Here is a 22754-nt window from a genome sequence, read left to right on the forward strand (position 1 = left end):
AAGAATAATCACATGAGGCAGCCAGATTTTAACTATTAAATGATGGCAAGACAGAGATTGCAAGAAATGTTAAGGACTTGATAACAAGTCCTCCAACTCCCCAGATCTGAGCCTCTGCAACTTCAGCTCACCCACTGCATCCATGGATGGGGTTACGGTTGTGAACTGGGCACGGAATTGAAAAAGGAAACACATAGGAATGAGGATGAACATGCTTTGCCCAAACCCAGCAATAATTTGCTCATAATCCAATCATTTTGCCAGTAAGCTTTCTTGCATTGTCTCACAAACATGAGCTTTTGGAAGACATCTATTTTCTAAACCATAACACAGTACCAGTTACCCTGAACAGCACCCTGAAAGCTCTCACACTTAAGTAAAGGTGATTGTAACAATTAGAGCAAAGGAGAGCATAGGTTGAGTTTGGGCTGGAATCCCCGCTCTGCCACATTTGACTCTTGAGTTGAACAGATGACTTCACATCCTAGAGCCTCAGTTTCCTCAGTAACCTCCTCCTGAGGTTTGTCAGCACTGAAATTCAGTACTTAGTATTATTACTGAGAATCCTGCCTGTAATAAAATAACTGACTTTGTAAACTAAACAAATGAGGCCCATTCAAATTTCTTCCTTCTCTTTTCTTCTTATGCTGTCTGTAACAAGCATCTTTTTTCATTTTTTTTCAAATGGCTATCTTTATTTGGAAGTACAATGTGATTCATTAAAATAGCTTATCATTTGTATTTCCTGTCCCTCATAAAAATGACAAAGAATTAACAGCAATTCATTTTGAAGCTAGGGAAGATTAATAAAGAATGTGCACCACATAAGCACAAATTTCTTATGACAGAGAAAACACAATTAGCTTAACTTCACTTAAGTCTGAAAGCTTTGGGGGTGCTGTTCAGGGTAACAGGTACTGTGTTACGGTTTAGATAATATGTGTCTCCCAAAAGCTCATGTGTGAGACAATGCAAGAAAGCTTAGAGGTGAAATGATTGGGTTATGAGAGCCTTCATTCAATCAGTGAATTAATCCCCTGATAGAGATTAACTGAGTGGTAACTGAAGGCAGATAGGATGTAACTGGAGAAAATGGATCATTGGGGGCGAGCCTTTGAAGAACATATTTTGTCCCTGGCAAGTGGACTCTCTCCCCTACTCCTACTGGTACAATGTGCTCTGCTACACCCTTCTGCGGTGAAGTTCTTTCTGACCTCTGACCCAGAGCAATGGAGTTGACCATCTACAGACTGAGACCTCTGAAACTGGGAGCCCTAACGTTTCCTTTCTATGTTGTTCTTGTTAGGTCTTTTGGTCACAGCAACAAAAAGGCAGACTACAACATACTGCTTTGGAACTGGATAGGTCTAGACCTAAGTCAAACCAATGTGCGGTAAGAAGCAGGGAGCTGCTTGGTGCAGAAAAGTAGCAATAAGAGCAAGGGAGGAACATGAAGTCTGGGTGTCGAGAACGAGAGCCAGAGGAAGAGGAAGAGAGAGCATTTTCAGAAGGACGCACTGCCACAATAAATGGAGAATAAACAGAGATGAGCTGAAAAGTACCTCCACAGCATTCTTCTGTGTATTCTGCAAAGGACTTGCCCCTTTGATTCCCTTTTCAGAAGCCTTTCTGAGGCCTTTTTAAAGGATCACACTTTGTTCCCCATGAAAACCTAAAAGGAAGAGTCTACTTAGTATTTCTACTTATTTTAGAATTTTGATCCAATATTCGTTTTGAACTTATAATGTAATTTTGAGTAACTGCAGCCTAAACTTGCTAAAACAGGAATCCCATCACCACTCTTTCAAGGTAAGCTCTCGCTTCTCACAACTGTGTACTATAGGAAATGTCATTGTCCTTATATGACAAAAGAAGACACTGAAGCTCAGGGAGATCAAGAAACACAAGCAAGCTAGCAAAGTAAGTAAATGGAAAAGCAGTCCATTGGTCCACACTAGCCCCTATGCTTTGGGGTTCAGGAGGGGTTTATGCTTTTAATTTGTTCTGTTTCTCCTTTTTTTTTTTAATTACGATGAACTTCAACATAAAATTCATCATTTCTGTCATTTTTAAATGTACAGTTCAGTGAAATTCAGTTATTTACATTGTTGTACAACTATCACCACTATCTAAATCCAGAAATCTTCATCATTCCAAAAGGGAACCCTATATCCATTAAGCAGTTGCTCCTGTTCTTATTTCACACCAGAGCCTGGCAATCCCTAATCTGCCTTCTATGTATATGCCTATTCCATATATTTTATATATATGGAATCATTCAGTACACAGTCTTTTATGTCTAGCTCTTTAACATAATTTCCCCAATTTATCCATGTTGTAGCATGTGTCAGAACATTATTTCTTTTTAAGGCTGAATAATATGCTATTGTATAATTAGCCACATTTTGTTATTTATTCTTTAGTGTCTGAACATTTAGCTATTTCCACCTTTGGAAATTATGAATAATACTGTTATACATGGGAGATTGGTTATAGGCCCCACATACCAAATCCTGCAGTTACTCAAGTGCCTTATATAAAATTGCATAATATTCGCATATAACTTGTGAGTATCCTCCCATGTACTTTAAATCTACTATAGACTACTTATAATACCTAAAACAAGGTCAGTGCTGTGTGAGTAGTTATGTTGTATAATTTAGGGAATAGAGACACAAAAAAGAGTCTGTATAAGTTTTGCAAAGATGCAGCCTGAAATTGGTTGAAACTGTGTATGTTGAACCTACAAATACAGAGGGCCAACTGCACAAGTTTTTGTTTGAATACCTGTTTTCAGTTCCTTTAGGAAACCCATGCTTGTAATGACCACACTGCCCAACTTTTCAAAATGGAACCAAGTCCCATGACAACTACTAAGCTTCTAGGTATCCAGAGGCTCACAAAATGTTTGTTCATGGGGACAATGACTGAGAAATGACCGAAATTATATCAACTGAAGTCTTTTCAATTTTATTACTAATTGCTGAAAGTCCCAAATAATTATATCATACCCAATACCAAAGCATCGATCCAGAACTTAAAGTTACCTCATTTTCTTAATTAAAAACTGCCCTTTAACTAAACTTCCAAAGCAGAACATGCAAAACACTAAAATAGCTAAAGGTATATTTGGTTAAACATTAACAGTACATTCCAATTTGGGGATGCTAAGTGTAGTTTATAACATGTGCCAAACTACCATCAAAGAGGCCATAATCAAAATCAGGAGTTTGAGAGGCGCTTCAGAAGACTGTAGAGCCACAAGTAAAGCAAAGTAGAGCCACCGAAAGATAGAGGGAGGGAGGTGATGGAAGGAAAGTAAGAGGATTTCTTTATTGGAGAATAGTCTAATGTCTGCTAAGTCATCCATTTCCATGACCACACAATAAAATGAGTGAAGGGGTCTCAATGCTACAAGGATGAACACCAGGAAGCTTGCCTAACTTTCCTGGCAATGGGTTTGATTTAAATTGCAAAGACCACTGAAGGTACTGGGAACAGAATCTGAGATCTCCAATACTCAGGCTTTTGTGAAACTAATGTTGACATTATAAACATTAAGCATATTAATAATTCCATTTATCAAGCTTTATGAAAATTACTTATAAGACAAAACCTTCTTTTACTTTCTCCCTTGGTGAAAAGATGAATATAAATCAATGATCTTTAATGGCTCTTCATAAAGTCATATGTGGGTGTCCCTGTGCACAAGGCTGAAGCCTTGTACACAGGAACATAGGAGGGGTGCAGAATCATGGGCATCAAAGCATGACTACCTGGGCAGCTTTCAGGTGCTGTCTCACCATCACATCACTGCCTACAATTCTGACAGTCTGCACTTCACCTTCCTGGAAATGGGTGTCTGTCCTCTTGTATAAAAGTAAGAGCAAAGCTTTTCCCCAATACTATTATGAAGATTAATTTAAACAAAAATAATTAACTCCCTGGCAAAGGCATCTTTCCTTTCTTACCCCTTCCTTCTGCCTTCTCTTCTGAGTAAGCTCCCTATCCTTCAAATGTCACTTTGACTGTTGTCTAGGACTGCAGAGTCTATAGAGTACAGAATATCCTAACTAGCCCCTCCAAAGACCCCAGATTTGAAAGAAGAACTGATAATTTTGCCTGTTGTATATGTCCCCAACCCCCAATACACTGATACCACCAATTGTCACTACCAGCACCAATGATCATCACGACATCCAACAAGAAATAGAATTGAGGGCTCTTACAGATAAATGAGGGGGGAAGCCTGCATGTGTTGTCTGTGATATAGAGCATTCTGGAAATGTCTTCTGCTTGCCTCTCTCCCATGCACAATAAAAATGCCTCAGCAGCTCATTGTTTTAACCCATGATGTGCAGCCTGCATCACCAACCAAAATCAACAATAACCATTTTCTTTCAACTTGTTCATTTCCCCTCTCAAGCCCTCATTTGGAATGTCTATGCAGAAGACAGGTGATGGAGAAGAGATGTTTTCTGAGCAACACAGCCAGCAGTTTAAATGAGTTCTTAATCTTTTTGCTACTGCATTAACTGTGCCTTATGTTGATTATAAATCATCAGGCAGCAGAGAGCATGACTTTCAGCCAAAGCAAAGCTTAAAGAACAATGGGTTTTGGAACTGATTCCATTCTCAGGAAAGGTAGAATGACAGGTGAGAAGAGGTAGATCATCAAATTACAAGGCTGAGAGAGGGGCAGGATGCTGCAATCAGCTCTCTGCTTGCAGATTTGGCTCAGATAAACAGGAATTATTTTCAGTGACAATGAATAGTATCAAAGGCAGAAGTCTGTACAGCACACACAAAGGCACAGGCACAACAATCTGGTGATGCACAAAGGCTCTCATCTTCAATGAAGGCTTTCTTTTATTTCTATTTGACTAGGTTGCCAATAAAACCCCTCAAAGTCAACTTGAGAGGCATCTGCCCCACCTCCTCTGATGCTCCATCAGACCTAGAAATCCTCCTGCCCAAATTCAGCCACAGTGGCTGCTGACTCAGAAGGCATCCAGACATTTATCAGAACAGTAGGCACACTACACAGTGCTGAGGCTACCCCCAAAAGTCCAAGAGGACAGTCAGTGAGTAATCTGTTTCAAACTACAGTCCATCCTCAGTGCAGCCACAGAAAGTCACATCCTCCAAATGACCTGAAGCAAGAATATGATGCAAAGTCAAAAGATCTGGGTCTAAAGCTATGTTCTATACCCTCGATTTTAAATACCTGTGCCTTTTTGAAAAGTTTATGGTTTTATGATATAAAGTGTACATACACCTAAGGAGAAACTACCCCTGAGATAGACTGCAGATGCTTTTTTATAAATGAACATGTGTTACATGCATCATCCTAAAATATCTATTTGTAAAAGTGGAAATCTAGTTTCAGAACACATTGAAAAAAACTCATTAATCATTAATACATCCACCCCATAACTATTTTCTAAAAACTATTCTACTCAAAATTCAGTGAAAAGAGGAAATAACATAATATACAAGAAACCCAGTAACAGAAAAAAAAAAATCCATAGATGGCTACATATAAGCAAAAAGACACTTTTTGAGCCATGTATTAAGAACTTATTATAACTTAACAGCACTGTGCTAGACATTTTACTTGCTTTATCTACTAATTTTTCAGTAGTCCTTTAAGTGTTTTACAAATTTTACAAATGAACAAAGTTACTCAAGGAAGCTGGATGAATTCTCCATGGCCAACGAATAAGTAATTTGAAGACATATTTGAAACACAGGTCTTTACAACTGTTCCTGCCTTATAAATAAATGAACAGGAATGCAAAACATTCAGTAATATAGCACATTAAAAGATCATTTAATTTTATATTTTGATCTAAAATTAAAAAGAATCACAAAGTACAAGAACAGAGCAGTAATAGAGCAAAGAAAGAAAGAAAAACAAAAGTGGGGTGGGGAGTACTCAGATATTAAGTCAAATATGAGGTTCAATGATCCAGCAATCCTACTTCTGGGTATTTATTTAAAAATTGAAAACAGTATCTTGAAAAGATGATAGCACTTCCAGGATTCCTGCAGCACTGTTTACAATTGCCAAAGTGAAGAAACAACCTAAAAGTCCATCAATGGTGAATGGATAAGAAAAATGTGGTACATAACATAATGGAATGTGACTCAGCCTTCAAAAAGGAAGGAAATTTATGTTTTGCAGTTTCAGCTTGTATGGTCATTTTTATGGTCTTGCATAACTGTGCAAAGACTATTTATGTATGTATAAGTGTACATGTATATATACATATAGAGCCAGCTTTATAAAACAAAAGATAGAATATGCAAAAGAAAGAAGAAAATTCAGCAATATGCAAGAAAAAAACATGGATAATCCTTAAAGATACCATGTGAAATGAAACAAGCCAGTCACAGAAGGACAAATATATAGCATGATTCTACTCATATGAGGTATATAAAATAGCCAAATTCATAGAGCCAAAGAGTCAAAAGTGGTTGTTGAGAGTAAGAGAAAGCAAATGGAGAGTTGCTAAGCAATGGGTCTATGGTTTTAGTTAAACAAGATGAATTAATTCTAGAGTCGGCCATACAACTTCATACTTATAGTCAGTAATACCACATCATGCATTTAAATTTTTTTAGAGGGTAAATCTCATGTTAATTGTTCTTACCACAGATTTAAAAAAAAGAGGTGGGGGAGGTAAATTTCTCTTATCTGGGAAATGGAATCCCATTTTTTTCTACAAAATTATACTTATCTGACCAGCCCTGTGTATAGTTCTGATTCCTAAACTTGAGGTTTCTACTATGGCATAGAAGAAAATATCCTTTTGAATTCTGTACTCTGGATGGAATGATAACTTCACATCTGTTATTTGCAGCAATCCAGAAGAAATTAAAACAAGAGCTAAATTCTATGCACCAGCCACAGGTTATCTCACCTAAGTCTGCCTGCAGGGATTAGCTCACCCTGTCTGCAGATATTTTTCCCATGCACTGGACTCAGATATAGAGTTCAATTAATTCTCTGGTTTATAAGTGTTAGTAATAAGAGTTAATAATGAAAACCACGATTTTACTAACAAGATAGTCAAATTACAGGGAAAAGGATGAACCCAGTTATTGTAAATGAAATAATCCAAACAGAGACTGTCCATACAACTTAATAAAGCAAGCTAAGCAAACAACCCAGGCCTAAGGAGACACCTCTGATTTATTATTTCCCTTCAGCTCCAAAATTATGGGCCTGAATTCAATACACATTCTAATAAAATTGATTTTTTTTTCTTTTCTTTTCTTTTTCTTTTTTTTTTTTTTTTTTTTACTGCTATCAGTGTGAAAATGCCACTAGAGTTTTGAAAGAGACTTTGGAGCTTGAATAGAGGGAAAAGCTGATGCCTTTTCAATCTTACAGAACCAGGTCCTTTCCTATAGTCTAAACTGTTTTCTGTAGGATTTATATGAATGATTGATATGCACAGAGCTTTGAGGAAAAGAGAATAAAGACTTGTCTTTCTATCTTGGTCTTAACCTAAAGCAGGTTCTCGGCATGAAGGGGAATCAAGATTTTCCAAAGGTTCCCAGAGTCTTGCCCTATGGCTGGGGACCAGGGCCACAGGAGAAAAGGACCACAGGACCCACCTGGGAGGTACCTGAGAGCAGGCAGATGATGTCCAAAAGTGTGTCTCCACCTCTGGGTCTAGGGCTCCTCACAATTATACTTGAGTGTGACCAAAGGAAATATGTTTTCTCAGTTTAAACAAGGTGTTTCTCTTTGGGGCCCAAACAGATGTGTGGAATATACACTTAGAGCCTCTTTTCACCATCTATTCTAAAGGAAGAATTAAAACATATAAATATAGCACAAATTTGCCACCTTGAGAAATACTCCGAAATCCAAAGAAAATTAAAATAGCTACCATTTAAATTCTATGGAAATACTACATCCTGCGCCAATACTTGCATATTAGCTCTGATTCAAATTGCAGGGTGAAAAAAAAATAGCATCATGTTATGCATTTACTATGGAAAATGCAGAGGTTCACAGAGACCATCCCCAGCTGGGAACTGAGAAGGTCCATCACGGGCCAGTTCCAAACATTCTGACCATCTGAACTGCTTCCAAACTATAGCAATATCTTCTTTTCAGTCTGGCACCACAGCTTACAGCTTACCAAAGACACCCTTTCTAAAGTGTCATGTTCAACTCCAAATAGTCCCCTGATAGCAGCATCAGTGTCTTCCATTGGCAGATGATTCATACCATAGTTCAAGGGAAATGACTGCCCAGGGGTCACACCCCAAGGTCATCCACTGATACACCCTACTGCCCAGGTATCTGCCTTCCAACTAATTTGCATAAAAATATCTCCCCATGCTCCAAGGAGGTCTTAACTAAAGAGAGAAATCTCTTCAACCCACATTTTGGATAACTTCCAAGTAATCAAACATCTGCTCATTATCTCCTGTTTGAATATTTCTCCATGCCTGAGTCATCTTTGCACCTTCCAAATCCTCTCTGCTTCCACAGCATGCAAGCTCATATAGTAGACTGCAAAAGTCAGTGAAAATGCAAAAAAGTAGAAAAGTAAATGCACATTTTTAAGCTGAGCTGAATAAAATTGCCAATACTTTTTTTGTGTGTGTGGTACTGGGGATTAGAACCCAGTGCTTTGTGCATGCAAGGCAAGCACTCTACCAATTGAGCTATATCTCCATCCCTAATACTTAAATTTTTTGATTCACTAAATAATGTCAATTTGAAATTATTCAAACTAAATGTTAGGACAAGGTTTAAGCTTCAGGAATAAAGATGAAAAAAAAATAAAAAGGACCTTTTGCTCCTTCTTGCAATTGTCCTAGTTTAAGTTGCCCAGGATGCCATTGTGGCTTCACAGTGCAGGGAACTCAAGTTCCTCCATCTCATTTTCCTGTTTTACTTAACACCTGGGATGGCTCCAGCTCCATCACCCTTCAGAGGATCCACATCAAAACAGTGCAGGAAGGAGAGGATCAAGACGTAAAAGTTATTGTGCCTCTGTGTTTACCTTCCACTGGTCAGAGCTTAGTCACATGGCCACAGCTAGCTGCAAATGAAGCTGGAAATGTCTTTAACAGCAAAATCCAGCATTGTGCCATTAAAGGAAAAGGGAAGAATCAATATTATGGGGCAACCTGTAATCTCTGCCATATATCAAGGGAAAGAACTCGAACTGTCATAAAACAGTACAGAGTTTCTATGATGGATCACGTAGAATTGACTGAATTGAAGAGAAAATATAAAACATCTGGCAAGATGAAAATAGAGTTATTGAAATAAGTGAAAATCAGAATGCTTAGCATATGCAAGTTTCTGAGAAGCAGCTACAGAACATGCAAAAGGCTTCTGAGGCTTAGGAAACACCTGCCCTTTGTAAAAGTTTGCCCGTTGCCAATCTGGTAGCACACACACACCCTTGCTTTGATCTGTTTCTTCCCAGGTTGTAAGGTCATGTTTTGGTGGCATATGTTCCTCTTATTTCTCCTAGTGCTCAATTTAGGATAAGCTGTAAAGGTTTTGAAAGATGTTTATCTTGTAAAAAGTGACATGAACTCATATACTCAAGAATTCTTCATGACTTTTCCCAACCATCAGTGCCTCCTTCCCAGGCTCTATAAAACTTTGAGCATGATATTTCTTAAAGTAGTGTAAGTTGCTGGAATAAAACTGTCATACCATCAAAAACATATGATTCTCATACTGGTTTGTCCCCACTTTTAAAAAAGTCAGTAAATAAAACAATGCCCTTAGATAAGAAGAGGATAACTGAGAGTTTCCAGGAATATAAAAATAAAGACACATACAGTAATGAAGGAAATATAAGGAATAAAACCAGAGAATGATATCCCAAAAAATGGCAAAATGGAAGCAACAAGGCTTCATTCTCTCCCACAAAAAAAAAAAAAAATACAAATTCAGTGGTGAAATTACTACCCAGGGGATTGGACAGTTTAACTCGGGTACAGTACTTGCCCAGCACCCAAGAGGCCCTGAGTTCAATCTCTAGAACTAAAAAAAAAAAAAAAAAAAGAACATTTTCAGGTATCAGAAGTTCTTCCCTACCCTCGGCTACTGCAGGAGACCCAATATTTTCCTAATATTGCAGAGAAATATCACTAGAGGATGATGATATTGAATGGCAATGTCTTCAGTCTTTTCAGAAAATATGGACTCTCTAGAACTAGAGAGTCCCAAGGTCAAATCCCAACTGACACATAACTAGCTAAGGAGTCTCAAACCAATCAAGTAAGCTTTTCCTTCGTGTGTGTTACACTCTTCATCTATGAGATAGAGATAATAATGGCACCTACTATGAGGGTTAAATAAGTTAATATATGCTTGTAATAGTGCCTAAGAGATAGAAAATACCCAATTCTTAATGCAAACAAGTCTGAGTAGAAGAATTAAGATGACTTAAGTGAAAATTTTTTCATAATCCCTCATTTTCTTTTTTGTGTCTCTAAAGCCACATAGGGCTTCCTCCTATGGTGGTAGGAAGTTGTCCCTGTACCCATGATGGCCTAGAATGCTCTGTGGCAAGAGGATATAGAGAATGAAGAAGAAAGCATTTCCCTCCATGGAAAAGAAAAGATAGAAGAAAAAGCATTCGAATTCCTTCCCCTTTCCCCTTCAAAGCAAGAATAACATCAAGGACAGAGGGAAGGTATGGCCCTTATCCCCCACTGATTGCCTGGAAAGATTACTCCTTGGGCTGCCTCACTCACCAACCTAAGGCACAGCTACATCACTGTGGCTGCACAGTGACAAGACAAAGGAGACCAGAAGTTTAGATTCCCCAAGTGGCTCACGATACTCATGTGGTGAAGACACAGGGATTTGGAAAACTGACTGGGAAAGTTGGCAGATTTGGGGGGCTAGGGTCCAGTTGCTGTAGCACTGGTCATGTGGCTGTGCAGCATGGCCTGAGAATCAGAGCCCAACGTCACTCCAGCCAATTGACAGGGGGATGTGCTGTGCCAGGAAGAACCAGGGTGAAGCGGAGCTGGTCAGAGCAGGCCATGTCAATGGGCCTCACCTAAGCCCAGAGGCGCCAATGATGAGTTAGTGTACCACAGACACCTGAAGGGAAAGTCATTTATGTGGGAGCAAGACACTGTTCAGGAGACAGAAGGAAGATTAGGGCACACAAAAACCCTGGTATCACTGTGACAGCAAGCACCCTATGCTCCCAATCCTTACCCACCAATATGTATAGACACCCTCTGTACAGTTTCTCTAAACAGGTGAGCTGCAGTGTAAGTTAAAGGTAGTGGCCATGCCCTCACCACTGAACTCAAACGCAAAATGTTGACAGGTTCCTCCAAGAGAAGAGTTTCTATGATTAGGCATAAAATATGTAAAGATAAAATCATTCCATAATTAAATGAGTTCTATGGTGATATAACAGTGGACAGGCACAACTTGGTTTTCAATATCAAATTTATAACTAAAAGATATAAGCTTCTAAGCTCTCACAACTTGAATGGAATGTAAATTTGGAGCACTACTTTGGAAAACTGGCATTATCTTCAAAAGCTAACAATTTTCACCTTACTGAATCAGTAATTCCATTCTGCTATGATATGGATATGGTTTGAGTGTGTACCCACAAAAATCCATGGGTGGGAACTTAGTTCTCAATGTGGTGATGCTGAGATGGTGGGACTTTTAAGAGGTGAGCCTAGTGCATGCTAATTAGGTCAATGGGGGCACAACCCTTACAAGGGATTCATGTAGTTTTCATGTGACCCTGGTGAGTTACCAAGAGATTCAGCTGTTACAAAAGAGCAAGTATGACCTTGAATATTTCTTGCTTTCTATCTTATCATGTAACTGCTCTCTCTATATATAATACTTCCAACATAATGCCATCTGCCATGTTGCATTGCAGCCAAAAGGCCCTCACAGAGCTGAACAGTTGAAACCACCTCATCTTGAACTTTCAGCTTCCAAAAAATATGAGCCAAATAAACCTCTTTTCTCTATAAAGTACCATACTCAGGTATTCAGTTAAGTAACAGAATACAGACTAGGTATTAATCTAAGAGAAATGAGTCGTCTGGGCAGCCAAAAGACATGTATAACAGCTTTTATTCATAATGGCCAAAAATTGGAAACAACCAAATCCTTTCAACTGGAGAATGGATAAATAAATTGTGAGACTTTGTGCAGTATAGAATTATTCATTGATTTAAAAAAAGAATGAACTACTCTTGTATGCAGCAACTTGAATGGATTTCATATAATTACAATAAGCTAAAGATCTAAAAGAGTATATGCCATACGATTCTATTTATACTCAGTTCAAGAAGGCATGAAACTAACTTGATAAGTTAGAATCAGAATAGTGGGTAACTGGGATAAAAAATGAACAGAGGAAGGTAGTATTAGCTGAAATGAGGTATGAAGGAGCCTAACTCTATTCAGGAAATGCCTTATGACCTTAGCATCTAAATTGCAGCAGGTTTATATATATATATATATGTGTGTGTGTGTGTGTGTGTGTGTGTGTGTGTGTGTGTGTGAAGTTGATAAGATTGTCACTAATTAGTACATGCATGTCATATCTCATTCTAAAATTTCTAAGAAACATATATACATAAATGTGGGCAGTCTTTCAATTTCAATTTGAGAAAGCAACTCTTAAAATTGAGAGGAGGGTTATCAATGCTACTACACTACCCAAAAAGAGGCTGCTGTATAGCCAAATTGTACAGGGTCTCATCTAATGCCCTCTGTAAATAAATGCCTCTGATAGAGGTTTCCTTCTCACTTACCTGGGCCACCACTACATAAAAACCTCTAGCTGCCATAAGATGAACAACTGTAGAAAGGCAGGCTAGAGTAACTTAAGGACTGAATTAACTTAAAAAAGTTTTATTATCCCTTAAATAACAGATCAAAATAATTATATTAAAGTGCATGATGGCCGGGCGTGGTAGCGAACTCCATTAATCCTGTGGCTTGGGAGGCTGAAGCAATAGGATCCTGAATTCAAAAAACTGCCTCAGTCATGGCGAGGCACTAAGCAACTCAGTAAGACCCTGTCTCTAATAGGGCTGGGGATGTGGCTCAGTGGTTGAGTGCCCCTGAGTATAATCCTCAGTACCCCGGCAAAAAAAAAAAAATGTGATGATAAACTGGAGTGGGAGAAAGCATCCCCCCCCCCTCCATATTCAGGTTCAAAACAATCACAACCTGACTGGGTCAAATCTTGAAGTACTCATATATTCTTCTTTGTCAAGGAGCAAGGAGCATGACCACAAACAGAACAAACCATCTTGGGTGCCTGAGTGCAAGGAGTTCTACCATCTACCAATCTACCAATGACTTTATTCTTCCTCCTCTTCAGAATTTTGTGATCTGCAAAAAGTTTAATGGACGTGGATGTGTAACCAATGTGATTCTGCAATCTGTACACGTGGTAAAAATGGGAGTTCATAACCCACTTGAATCAAATGTATGAAATATGATATGTCAAGAGCATTGTAACGTTTTGAACAACCAAAAAAAAAAAAGTTTAATGGAACTGTTTAAGCCAAAAACATTCCTTAATACTTTATGTTTCACAGAGTTTTAATTTTGTTTTGGTTTGGTTTGGTTTGGTTTTTTGTTTTTGAGAATCTGATAAAAAATTTTAAGGATCCAGAAAAAAAATGCATAAAATGTTGCATGTATTTTAAGGTGTTATAAATAATATTGAATAGCTTGTAACAAGGAAACTTGTTACAAGCTATTTTAAAGGAAACTGTAAGACTATTTAGGAAACTATGAGACATTTTCTCAATAATATAAATCATTTAGTAGAATGCAACTGTAGTTTTAGTTACAAAATGGCTAAAACCACTAAGTCTTTATACTTTTTTCTAGTTGGAGTTGTATTTAATAAATATGCAAATACAGGTATCTCCTACTATCATCCTATTATCAATTTTTTGCTCTATCATTTTAAATGTGTGAATCAGCTAAGTATTACTTAGTAGAGCCAGTTTCATAAGACAAATATTTTTGAAAGATGCACCAACTTACAAAAGCTAATGTAAAAAAACAATGGAAATGCATTTTTTACTTTAATTCATCTTTATCTCATCTGATGCATAGGACAATTAGATAAACTAATAGTTGCAAATCTTAATGATGTGCATACAATATGTAAAGACATAATTTGTCTGATAATTCCAGCACAATGGATGAGGAAAAAGATAAGTTACACAACAGTAAAGTTTTACACACTATTTAAATTGTTAGCATTAATCTGAACTAAATTACTACAAATTAACCCTGAGCAATCACAATGAAAAGAACTACAAAAGATAGTAAAAGAAACAAGGGAATTAAAATGCCATGCTGAAATACCTTTTTAATGCAAACAAGAAAGGAATGAGAAATAAAGGAACAAAAAGGAAAAAGACATAAATGACAGACAAATTCTACCTTTTCAATAATTATATTAAGCGTAAGCAGATTCAATACTCCAATTAAAAGATAAAAATTGGCAAAACAGATTTTTAAAGTCCAACTATATTGTTTACAAAAGATATAACTTAGAGTCAAAGACATATATAGGTTTAAAAGTATAAGGATAGAAAAGATGCATCACACAAACAGTAACCAAAAGAGACCTGGAGAGGCTGTAATAATAATCAGGCAAAATAGACTTTATGACAAAAAATGTTACTGGATACAAAGACATCTTACAATTACAAAAGGGCAATCTATGAAGCAGATATAATAAATCTAAACACTTATGTACCTAGTAAAAGTACCATACACAAAGCAAAAACTGACACAACGAAACAGAAAATTCAACAAGACAATTCCAATACCTTACTTCTGATAATAGAACGAGACAAAAGGCGGACTAGAAAGATGTGAACACTATACACCAACTAGTCCTGGAACACATCTACAGAATGATCCAACCACTGACAGAAGAATGCAATTCTTCAAGTATACATGAAACTTTCTGCAGGATAGATTATATGTTAGACTATAAAACAAGCCTCGATAAATTTTAACAAATTGAAATCACATGAAGTACATTCTCCAACTACAACTGGATGAAATTAGAAATTATGAAGAGAATTTGGAAAATTAACAAATTTATGGAAATGAAACATCAAATTCCTAAACAATGGACCAAAGAATAAATCACAAAAGAAATGAGAACATGCTTTGGCATAAATAAAAATGAATATACAGCATACCAACACTTACAGGATATAGTCAAAGTTGTGCTTAACAGGAAATTTACAGCTATAAGCACCTATATTGACAGAAGAAAGCTGTCAAATAATCTAACCTTCCATGTTAAACTAAATACAAATTTATTCCAAAATGAACAGAAGTATGGAAATAATAAAGATGATACTGGAAATAAATGGAATAGATAATACAAAAACAATACATAAAATCAATGAAACCAAAAGTTGGCTCATTGAGGAAATTAACAAAGTGACAAATGTTTAGATACACTGACCAAGAACTGAAAAAAAGAAGACTGAAATTATTAAAATTTGGAATGGTACAGCAGACCTTACAGAATAAAAAGAAATATCATAAATAATTATATGCCAAAAAAATGGATAAATAGACTAGGTAAAATGGAAAACACACAAACTACCAAATCTGACTGAAAAAGAATTAGAAAATTGAAATAGACCTAAAACAAGTAACAAAACTTTGTTAACAATTAAATTTTTTATCCACAAATAAAAACCTTTCCTAGATTGCTTCACTTGTAAATTCTCTCAACATTTAAAGAATTAATATCAAACTATTCCAAAAACTAGAAGAATAGGAATCACTTCCCCATTCAGTCTATGAGGCCACTGTTACCTTGATTCAAAAACCAACAAAGACATCATAAAAAAAAACTATAAGGAAATATCTGTTGTAAATATAGACACATAAACCATCAATAAAATACTAAAATGAGAAAAAAAAGAAAATTTGAGTTCCTAGAAAATGGTATTCCTTCACAGTGGACCCGAATTTCGCCTCTGAGTTTTGACCACTCTCCCTACCAGGAACTTTAAGCAGTCTAATTGTGCCTCATCCCATAATAAAACATGTAAGGTCAATGTAATTATAAATAAGTCCCTCAAACTCACCCCATTTCCTCCTGTCTCTACCAAAAATATGCAGCAGGTTTTTAAGCCTAGTGTTTTTTTAAGATTTTTTTTAAGATGGACAAAATATCTTTACTTTATTTATTTATTTTTATATGGTGCTGAGGATCGAACTCAGCGCCTCACATGTGTGAGGCAAGCCCTGTACCACTGAGCTATAACCTAAGCGCCTTAAGCCTAGTTTTCATCTCACTGCACTTTTTATAGTTGTTGCATTAACCAGCATTGTTTTAAAAATATAATGGCTTTTACAGAATCAGATTACACAGAATCCAATTTTCCACAAGATTCAACTTTCCATGCTACATAGTAACATTCCTAATAAGAGAGCCATTTGGCTCTTGATGAAACATTTCCAATCCGACTTCCAGAAAATAGATTGATTTCTTTGAAATTTAGGGTAGGCTCTTTTAAGCATAAAGGCATTTTTTAAACATCCTATAGCATACTCCTTTTTATCATTCTCTCTCACTACTTCAGAGGTAAATTTACTCTTCATATCATAACACTGAAGTGGTCCTATAAGCTTATAACCACCACAAAATCTCAACTAAAGGCCCCTTCTCTAAAGCAGTGTCCACCTAAAGAACTTAAAAATGTAGATGCTCAAATCTTTCACTAAAAAGATTATCATTTGCTAAATCAGTAACTCAACTCGGCCCAAGAATCTGCACTTTTAATTTGTCCCCTTCCCAAGTGTTTCTGACCACACTGCCCTAGAAGAACTTGCTTTCTAGATTCCTTCTCTATGCTTAACAGGAGTGACTATGAGTCAATGCAGATCCTCAGGGGAGCCCGACATTGAAGGACATATGTCCTAACCCATAATTCAAGAATGATAGTGGTCCCCACAGACAGAAGCATTTTGTGAAGTGGTAGAAAGAAAAGTTCAGAAATCATTTTCCTAGAGGAAATGATTTAGAGAAGAGCCCACTGAACAGAGAAAAAGCTGAACAGGCAAGAAGAAGACATTGTACTATAGAAATCTGTAGGTTAAACAGGCAGGATTTTGTGTACAGATGTCTCAAATACTAAGAAATCATAGATGGTGAAAGGTTCCAATCTCCTACGTTGTGCTACCATGAATTGGAAGATCCTTCTAAGGCTTAGACCATTTACACTATTTAAGAGTTTGCAACCACTATTAGGTAGCAGAGAAAACTGTCTGCTACAAAGAATCTCTTCCCAAATTTAAGATTCCCTCCTAATAACCAGTAGAATAGAGAAAGGGGATCAGGGGAGGGTGGAGGGGAGTGAAAGGGAAGGTATTGGGGAATGAAATCAATCAAATTATTTTATGTGAATATATGAATATGTCACAGTTAATCTCACATGCATAATTATAATGCACCAATAAAAACATTAAACAAATAAAAACTGAAAAAATGTCCTCTAAGCAAGCTGATTATTCCTAAGTCCAAGACCACTGCTTACAAAATTATCAATGAAATCCCCATAGTAAATCAGGTTGTCACCAGCCTTAATATCCCCCTTCTATTAGGTACATACCCATTAATTGTATGTGTGTGTGTACATTCTCTGCCAGCAAGGGTTCATAGAAATATATATCTTTACATCTTTGTACCCCTAGAAACTACATAGCTATTCATTAAAAATATAATTAAATTCTATAAGAGGAAAATATAAGTTGGTATCTAACTAGGGAACAAACCCAGAGAGATGCATATTATATATTCACGTATAAATATAGACAGTTAATTAAATGTGAAGAATCCACATACAATCCAAATGCAATCAAATCTTTTGAAGGCAGAATAACCTTTCTAGAACTATGACATTAAATGACTTGATAAGTATTTCACTTTTGTTTTGGCCTTCTGATGGTTAAAATAAGAGACCCTACTCTCAACAAATCCTTGAAAGCATGCTGGGTTGGACTTTACTGCTATTGTACAAAGCAGTCTTTGTATGACTAGCAATTCAGAGGGTGAGTCATTTCTGAACTAGTGTCCTGGCTCTATATCAAGGGGTATCTATGCTCCAGAAAGACCCTTTGGCATGTAAAATCGGATCACACTAAAGAGAGATTGCTACTACAGTGAGATTATACTGATTAGGGTCCCCTTTGCCTAGTTAAATATCTGAGTGGTAGAAGATATTACTTATTAGGCTGATATTTACAGTCCATTCTATATTCTACACTATAGTTCTTGTTTATGCTCAATGAATATGAGCAAAGAGCCAAGGTATGGAGGGCTTTATGACTCCCATATTTACCCTATCCTAACCCCCATTTGTCTGATGGCTTCAGTTCATCCTTAGGATCTTAGTTTAAAATCTACCTTCTTATAATGTAGGGTTAGCAGTTCAGTATATAGGCATAGGCAATGACTTTCTCAATAGTATCCCTAAAATTCAGGAAATAATACCAAAAGTTAATAAATGGGATGGCATCCAATTTTAAAACTTCTGCACAGCAAAGAAAATAATTAAGAATGTTAATACAGAACCTACAGAATGAGAGAAAATCTACCTTCTGAGGGAGAATTAATATCTGGAATATATAAAGAGCTCAGAAAACTTTACACCAAAAATCAAATAACCCAATTTTATAAATGGGAAATGAACTAAACAGACACTTCTCAAAAGAAGAAATACAAATGGCCAACAAATAAAGAAAACTTATTCAATATTATTAATAATTAGGAAAATTCAAATCAAAACTACACTGAAATATCATCTCACACCAGTCAGAATGGCAGCCATTAGGGTAATAATAAATGCTGGAGTGGATGTGGAGAAAAGGGAACAATTTTATACTGTCTGTGGAATGGTAAATTAGTACAACCACTATGGAAGTCAGTATGGAAACTCCTCAAAAGACTAAGCAAGGAACCATTGTATGACCTAGCTATAACACTCCTCAGTATTTTTCCTGATGAATTAAAGTCATCATACTATAGAAATACATGCATATCCATGGTTATAGCTGCACAATTCATAGTAACCCAACTATGGGAACAGGCTATGGATGAATAGATTTTTTTTAAATGTGGTCTATATACACAAAGGAGTTTTATTCAGCTGCTAAAAAATAATGAAATTAGTCATTTTCAGGAAAATGGATGAAACTTGAGACCTTTATGTTAAGCAAAATAAGCCAGACTTAGAAGGTCAAGGTCGGTGGTATGTTTTCTCTCACATGCAGAAGCTAGAGGGGGAAAATGGAAAAGAAAGGTGGAGAGGTGATCATATGAAAAGCAAAGGGAGATCAGTAGAATAAGAAAGGGAGAGGGAAGGGAGGAGAGGATGGGAGAGATATTGGTGAAATTGTATTGTTATATCATGTGAATGTACTTATATACAACAAATCCTACCACTATATACAAATATAATACACCAATAAAAAATGTGGAGGGGAAAAAAATTCTACCTTCTTCAGGGAAGGCTATCTAATCCTCTCATTCTAGGTCAATTCCCTGGTTACATCCCAAACTGTAATCATAATTTTAAATTATGATTTTTAATGAATAACTATGTAGTTTCTAGTGTGTGCATATATTTATGACTCTACCAACTCTTTCAGGTCTCTATGTGCAACTAGGACAGCTTTGTTGACTGCTATTTAATGATATATGCATAGTTTGGAGATAGTATAGGTTTGGCTCCAGACCTCCACAATAATATGAATATCACAATAAAGCAAGTGACATGAATTTTTGTCTTCTAGTGAATAGAATAATTGTGTTTACACTATGCTGTACTCAACTAGTTGTGTAGTAGCATTGTATATAAAAATTTAATGTACATGAGTGACTTCCTTTAAAAATGCTTTGATTAAAAAAATGCTAGCAATCATCTGAGCTGTTGGGAAAAAAAAATGGTGGTGATTGCTTAATATAGGGTTACCGCAACCTTGAATTTGTAAAAATCACAGTATCTCTGAAGTGCAATAAAATGAGGTATATCTGGATCTAGCACGTGCATTTCACAAATTAGATTCTCAATAAATGTCTCTAAATGAATGAATTCATTCTGTCACACTGACTTGACAATAGAATAGTTAACGATTAAGAGTATATAAATTTATCATCTGTTATTCAACAAAGTTTAGGTGCCATGACAAAAGTCCATTTATGCCTGGGTCCATGAATATGTTACTAAATCATTATAAGCACTTTAAGACAGGGGAAAAACACATATATGCTTATTAATATGTCCAATTACTATATGTTCAAGTTCTTCCCAGTCATGAACTAAGCTTTCAACCAAATAACTGAATCAGAGTAAGATGAAAATACCAAAATAGTTGTTTACTGTGTTTGTACATCTGCTCTAAATAGCTTCAAAATCAATAATATGACCATGACATAACAACTTCTTTAAAACTAAGACCCTATCCATAGCTTTATATGTCACTCCAAATAAAGGATCTGCTCAGTGTGTTAAGGAAGTACAATTGTAACCAAACAGAATACTTAAATTTAGAATTTGAATCAATAAGAATGGCATCTCAGCATTCCCATGCTGAAAGTCACTCATGGTTGTAATCTTAGGAAATAATAACCATATATCACTTTAATAGCACATGATGCTGTATAGAGCCTTGTTATATCCTTAATGGATAAGTCCCTTGAACTCTGTAATGATAGCATTTTCATTATGTATGCTAGCCATTATTGAGAACATCTAGATATTCTATCTGTAACTCAAGGACTCTTTGCACCTTTTATATCTTTCACAGAAGTCCATTGGCCCACATATTTCCTCAGGAGTTCTACTCAGATAGCTCCTACTGTAAAAGGCTAAAAAAAAATAAAATAAAATTGTGTTTAAACAGAAAGATGCAAGTTTCCAGACTATAAAATGTAAGAACAATATGTCATTTTAAAAACATTCTTTCCCTTCTCATTTCCTCCCAAGTTGTGTCACACCTTTAAAATTTTAAAATTTTGTTTAAAATTTAACATATGTGTAAAGGTAAATATATGCAGACACACACACACACACACACACATACACACACTCACCCACACCCTTTGATGGACTGAAGTAGCCCAAACAAAGTCAAGTTATAAGAAAACATATCATAGGTCCTCTAGGGCAGTGTTTTCAAATCAAAGTCTTAAAATCAATTTTGTATATCCCCAAAAGAATTTTCTTAAAAGTGGAAAAATGGAATGGAATGGAATAGATAATTCCAGGCACAGTGTGTATACTGATTTTAAATATTGTCTAATGAAGGAACCCTGGGACTATGGGCAAATCTTATAGGAGGGAGAAGCTATATGTGTATATGTACAAAGTGAAGTGGAAAATAAGACCAGTCATTGATAGAATTCACACATTTGGAGCTCAGGCATACTGGAGTAGGTATGACCCTGGTGAGAAAGGCTCCTGGCCCTGACAGCGCCCTCAGATCCACCATTAAGGGCTCTTTGTCTCTGTTCACTGCAGTGATCATCTGAGGACAAGAATGACACTTAAGTCCTGGATTCCTTTGTAGAACTGAAATTCATGAGGCTAGAGTAAAAACCACTGACTACTGCAAAGAGGAAAAATTCCCTGTATTTCTGGACTTATCACAAGGGACCCTAGGAAGGAGTACAAGATTCTTATAATAATAGGATGAGTTGGAGAAGTCATTTAATTTGAATATTTAAAAATGGGACCTAATTTTATACCCCAAGTGGGCCGTATTGCTTATATAAGAATATCAGCTTTTGTAATTAGTTGTATTGGTCCATAGAAAAGTTTATTTTTAAAATGTGACATGGAACCTACACACATATCATATATGTCATATAAAGGAAAATAGAGTCTTTTGCTAATATTAAAAGCTGAGTTCCTATAGTGCTGATTCCCTAGTGTACTCAGTCCAGAGAAAGAAGGATGCATTGGTATATGTCCAGTTATATGAAGGAACAACGGAAGAAGAAAACCTTACCCTGACATATGTCTTCCTAACAATTACTTTTAATTTTGACAGTCTCTAAAAACAGAGAAAATTATTAAAAAGATGGTATCTTAGTCCAATTTGTGCAGCTACAATAAAATACCTGCATATGGGTAATTTATAAAGAACAGAGATTTACTTCTTACAATTCTGGAGTCTGGGGAGTCCTCCATCAAGGTGTCATCACATGACCATATAGCCTTTATGCTACATCATTCTATGGCAGAAGATGGAAAGACAAGAGAAAGCAAAAGAACTGGCAACCTCAAGCCTTTTTATAATCAGCACTGATACATTCATGAGGGTAGAGCCCTGAGAACATAAACACCTCCTATTAGGCTCCACCTCCCAACACTGTTGCAAGGGGATTAAGTTTCCGTTATGCTTTGGGAAACACATTCAGACCTCAGAAGAAGGTATACGTTTTATGAAATGAGAAGTAGACTACAAAAAAAAAATGTCTTCAGAAGATCTTAAAAGGGTTCAGTCTCCAAAGTGCCCTCAGATGTAAATGAAGTCATATAAGCTACTCTTCTACAGACAGGTTCACAGAGAAATCTTCTAGGCAGAAGAGGGTCATCTTCCTCCTATTGTATTTACATACAAACATACATACATGCATGTGTGCACGCACACACATGCACCATCCACATGTTTCTCTTTGAGAATAAACCTAAACATG

General features: G+C 36.4%; 1 protein-coding gene and 1 pseudogene across 2 annotated transcripts in view; both read right to left on the reverse strand.

Annotated features, from left to right (window-relative positions):
- Amph (amphiphysin) overlaps nucleotides 1-22754 on the reverse strand; it is a 215199-nt gene that overhangs the window by 185547 nt on the left and 6898 nt on the right. The gene's annotated exons all lie outside the window — the stretch shown is intronic.
- The window catches only part of LOC124103973 (dehydrogenase/reductase SDR family member 7B-like), a 93898-nt pseudogene that overhangs the window by 64836 nt on the left and 6308 nt on the right, over nucleotides 1-22754 (reverse strand).

Source organism: Marmota monax, unplaced genomic scaffold (assembly GCF_021218885.2).
Source record: "Marmota monax isolate L192 unplaced genomic scaffold, Marmota_monax_Labrador192_F-V1.1 WCK01_AAM20220418_F8-fsc00107, whole genome shotgun sequence".
Lineage (NCBI taxonomy): Eukaryota > Metazoa > Chordata > Mammalia > Rodentia > Sciuridae > Marmota > Marmota monax.